Source organism: Pseudophryne corroboree, chromosome 9, assembly GCF_028390025.1.
Source record: "Pseudophryne corroboree isolate aPseCor3 chromosome 9, aPseCor3.hap2, whole genome shotgun sequence".
NCBI classification, from domain to species: Eukaryota; Metazoa; Chordata; class Amphibia; order Anura; family Myobatrachidae; genus Pseudophryne; species Pseudophryne corroboree.
In genome coordinates this window covers 130,053,697-130,059,459 of record NC_086452.1, presented here as the reverse complement: position 1 = coordinate 130,059,459, position 5,763 = coordinate 130,053,697, and positions in this window count along the sequence as shown.

Sequence of the window (5,763 nt, the reverse complement as noted above, 5' to 3'; positions counted from 1 at the left end):
GTTTTGAAAACTATCTGATTAGGCGCTTATAGCAGATCTTGTGTAGCTTTGGATTCTTCTTTAATGTGTATAATGAACCTGTAATCTGAATGAATTGACACACCGGACTCTTAGGGGGAGTATAAAGCGAGTGACCAGACCATATCCGCTCATGCCATGAATAAGACCATGCACGGGTAGAAACGCGTTGGCGGCTGGAGCTGATATGGTCACTATCGTTTATAAAGATTGAAAAGCTTCCCGTACATTAGCGGGCCAACGGCGGACAGTGAGGAATAGAGGACGCGTACCGGGAGATGACCAGTGGTGAGATGAATCCCATGCTCAGACACCTGTGAATGTGTGCAAGGTGTCGGGACACAGTTATTAACTGCAGCTACGTCCGGGAGGTCAGGTGCTTTGCTAGCAGCACCGATCACAGACAGATAGGAAACACCGCATGAACTGGCGTCTAGAGAGTCCGGTGAGGCAATTCCAAATCTTATCACTGTTTGATGCACAAAAACTGTGGGAACGCTATGTACTGGATTTAATTCAAAAGAACTTTTTAAGAATAAAATAGACTGTGTTTTTACTATATCTGGACATTTGATTTGGATTAAGGAGGTGGAAGAAATATACAAAGCTAAAACCCTCAAGTTTGAATTATTTTTATATAGCATTGACAGCGCTGAGAGTTTCTTGGGGACCTTGGTTCTATATTCAATTTGCATGGCTGATAGGCTGATCAGCATTTCCTCATAAGGGACACAGCTGCAGTCACATAGCGCTTTGGAAAGGATTCCTTACTTGTATTTTTGGGTACCTTGAGTGTCCTAGGAAGATTACCTTTTACTTTGCTAGCTGCAATTTCTCCTTTTGAGGCTCTGTAGTCTTGTTCTTCCAGAAACTTCAATAAGGACACTGTCTCTTCTTGGTACTTCTTTCAGTGGTGGTGGCAATCAGCAGGTCATCCACATACTGTATTAACTGTGTGTATTTTGGATAAATCAACTGGTGGTGTAGCCCCTCCCTGGGATAATCTGGTCTAGCAGTATTGCTTATTTTCTTCCACAACTGGTACTGCGGGACGAGCCAATACTGAACTTGTGTTCTAACTTGCTTCTAAGTGGTTCTGTACCTCCTTTGATAAGTTGATGGAAAATTCAACTTCTGCTGGGATGTACTGTATTCTCGTTTAGAAAAGCTTCAGTACATTGTGTTCCAGCAAAGTTACTGGACTTGTACTTGAGGTCAGGAACTGGACTGGTATTGGTGACTGTAGTTCTTGCATCTCTTGTCCCTTTAAGTGTTTCTGATATTATCAGTTCCTGTGGTACCTCCCTCCACTGTCTTCTGCTGGCTCCAATATTGATTAGACACAAACATCCTTCTTCAGTGGGCAAGGTGACTGTAATCATACATTCTGTTGTTTCTTGTGGAGACATTATGTTCACTGGGAGGTACTGTACCTGAAGAAGCCTGCACTTCATGTTGGCAGAAGAAGCATCATTCCTTTTTCTTCTGGGACTTCTTTTGTCTTGTTCCTTATTATTTGCTTTAACTCTGGAGCTGCTGGTGCTCCAAATCTTCTTATCATGGCATTACCTCTGTAATCTTGCCATGTAGTACTGATCACTCTCAGATTTCTTTCTTTGTCTTTTTAGTGGTGCTGAGTGAATTTCATAACCACGTTCAGCTACCTGTGCTGGTCTTGTAGCTATTTCATGTGCTGCTTCTGTTCCCAAATAGGGCTGTACCTACTTTGTCTAAGTTCACCCATGCTGGTGTTCAACATAATGATGTCCATGTTGAGAGTTGTTGCTCCTCTTTATCCTTCTTTTCCTGTGAGAGGTAGACTTGTATAGCAGCCTCTATCTGAGGTTGAACTCTTGCTGGCAACATTTTTGTTTCTGCAGCGCCATCTACTGGATATCTTTTATCCTCTTGACTAACCACAAGTTTATAATAACACTAATGTAGGTGCTATTTTGTCTTGCAAAACATCTTTTCTGTACTCTCACTGTACTGTAAATCTACCCAATATGGTCTATACATACCACATATTTGTGACAATTACTTTAAAAAAATGCAACAGGATTTCTCCTCATATCTCGTAACTCATTTACAGTTTTTAACATATCAGACTGAAACCATAGTGTGTAATGTTCATGATCAATATGTCTGGGGTCGTAATGTATGATGAATTTTCCCCTGCATCAAAACTGCATTACAAACTTCTAGTATTTCAAATAATAACAAAATACAGTAGTAATGAGTACTATGTTACTGTCTTCAGCTACCTAACAGATGAGAATTCTTTTCTAAACCAAAACTAAAATACACATTGCATATATGTAGAATGACTTTATGGAAATATATAAATCTACATAAGTATGCCTATTCACATAATTTCTTATAAGGCATTCAGGAATAAAGTGACAATTATTTTCCTAATGCAACTTTACTTACTGTTATATTTAGAGATGTGCACCGGAAATTTTTCGGGTTTTGTGTTTTGGTTTTGGATTTGGTTCCGTGGCCGTGTTTTGGATTCAGATGCAATTTGGCAAAACCTCCCTGATATTTTTTTGTCGGATTTGGGTGTGTTTTGGATTCGGGTGTTTAAAATAAAAAAAATAAAAAAAAAAACTCAAAAACATCTTAAATCATAGAATTTGGGGGTAATTTTGATCCCATAGTATTATTAACCTCAATAACCATAATTTCCACTCATTTCCAGTCTATTCTGAATACTCACACCTCACAATATTATTTTTAGTCCTAAAATTTGCACCGAGGTCACTGGATGACTAAGCTAAACAACCCAAGTGAGCGGCACAAACACCTGGCCCATCTAGGAGTGGCACTGAAGTGTCAGACAGGATGGCACTTAAAAAAATTAGCCCCAAACATCACATGATGCAAAGATAATTTAATGAAAAAAGAGGTGCAAGATGGATTTGTCCTTGGGCCCTCCCACCCACCCTTATATTGTATAAACAGGACATGCACACTTTAAAAAACCCAACATTTCAGCGACAGGGTCTGCCACACGACTGTGGCTGAAATGACTGGTTGGTTTGGGCCCCCACCAAAAAAGAAGCAATCAATCTCTCCTTGCACAAACTGGCTCTATAGAGACAAGATGTCCACCTCCTCCTCATTGTCTGATTCATCACCCCTTTCACTGTGTACATCCCCCTCCTCACAAAGTATTAATTCGTTCCCACTGGAATCCACCATCTCAGGTCCCCGTGTACTTTCTGGAGGCAATTGCTGGTGAATGTCTCCACAGAGGAAAAAACAAAAACAAAATTGGGCGCTGATATTTGGATTAAACGCTAGCTGCACATTCCTGGGGCCTGGTTTGTAAGCCTCCAATTAATTTGAAACAAGAAAAAACAATCTGGAACAGCGCTTAGCATTTAATAAAAACTTTTTTTTATTTTATTGTCTATAAAATTAAATAAAAAATAAAAGATAATAAATGAAAAATAATGATATATATATGAAATTGCGAAAATTATACAATTATACAGTTACCGGCCGGATTTCTTATAATATATATTCAATCCATAAAACAGTTAATATGTATATAATACACAACTGTTGCACACAGCAAATTTTTAAAATAATTATATATTTAGACACAGCAGGATAAACTCCACTAATAGGTATAACTTTTTATGCTGACAGATATAACTTAGCAGGCGTCCCTGCGCTGTATAGTGTCACTTGTATTGTCCGTTTAATTTGATTGGACAAAACTTGTATAATTTATCCTTCCTTTAAGAAGCAAAAACGAAGCAACAGTCTCTGTGTGAAATATATGGCAATTCTGATGTAAAACTGTCCATGTATCAGCACAGCGGCATGATAAGAAAACTGTTATATGAGCGTGGTATTTTGAAACTCCCTTTAACACCAGATAACGCACCAACCTCTATATTATGATGTTGTATAGCTCAGATGAAGGAGAGTCCTCCTTATTCCCCCTTAGCACTGGGGTCCGGAAAACCGGGTACTGAGATATGCGGTGTTTAAGAGGCAGTCAGCGTCTCCTGGAGTGAATGAATAAGCCGGCCGGCTGTAGCTCACTTGTCATCACATACGCGTTTCTCCGCCTTCATGTATCCTCGGCGGCTTCCTCAGTGTGTATGGAGCCTCTCAGTTGTTGCCCGGTTTATAAGCCGGGTCTGTCTCTCCGTCTTCCTGTTTCATTAATACACGTGTGCTGCATTGCGTGTCAGACCTCCTTTTAATTCCACATTATATGTCACAGGTCCCAGCACAGGATCTTATCCAGAACCAAAGTTCTCATGCAGGTTAATCAATTACTCTATCATTGTATTGCATAATGGTGTCGCACAACAATAGAAAAATTATCCTTAATTAGTGGAGTTATCTGCATAATTCTAATCCTCTATATAAATGCGTAGTCACACACATAATTTCAACAAGCAATTTGTCAATTAAAATATACCTTTTACACATATCTCCACATATTCACTATTCCCATTGTGCTTTATACATCAACAATACATAATTTTCATTAATTTAAATATCTAGAATATCCTCATAATGTTGATCAATAATATATATTGATTAGAATCCTCAATACCTAGTGCATATGAATAGTGCTATTCATTTTATAGTAGATTATGCTTATGAATTATAGATTGAGTTTTACATTTATAAAATTCAATATAATAAGCACAATTAATTGTTGCCATATTGAATACCAAAAAAGAGAAGATAAGCACACATCCTTTATACCTCACATCCTATATTCCTCTTTTAACTTAGAACTCTAAACAGTATATTTAAACTAATATGACATAATTAACTGGTATATATTGATTTACACTAAACCCCATTTAATTCAACAGTGTCATTTAATCCATTAGGCATCATTGTATCTAGTTTAAAAATCCAATATGCTTCGCGTCTACATAATAACCCATACCTATTACCCCCCCGTTTAGTTATTGCGATTTGTTCTATGGCTACCATTGTAATACCTTCAAATTTACCTTTACAGCACCGAGTTATATGGTTCGATACTGGGTGTTGTATGTTCTTTCTAATATTACGTCTATGTTCCATGAAACGTATATGCATGGTGCGTGTAGTTCGACCTACATATTGTCTGCCACACATACACGTTAATAAATAAATAACGTATGTAGATAGGCAATTAATGAATTCTTTTATTAGAAATTTTTCTTTAGTCATGAATGACTGGAATTCTGTACTTTTACGAGGAAGGTAGTTACACGATAAACATTCCGATTTACCACACCTATGAAATCCACTAGGTTTTTGTGGTAGCCAAGTTGTATCTATATTTCGAGCCTTTTTCCCTTCATAATGGCTAGTCACCAATTTTGATTTTAAATTATCAGCCCGTCTAAAGATAACTGTGCCCCTAGGGTCTACATCTGTTTTTATTAATTCATCAGAAAGTAACATCTGTGTATTCCTTTTGATGATACATCCAATTTGGTGTGCACAACAGTTATATTTTGTAGAGAAGAGGCAGCTTTTTTCCTTGTTCTTATTCTCCTCTTGATTTCTTACTTCTATAGTTCTGGGTTCTAGTAATCTATCCCTATCCATTTTGGTAACATCCTTATATGCTTTTTCTAACAATTCACAGGGATAGCCCTGTTCCCGGAACGAATCCATCAATTTAGATGCCTGTGCCTGAAAAGTAGACAGTTCTGTACAGTTTCTTCGCAACCTTACAAGTTGACCCCTTGGGATATTTGATTTCCAAGT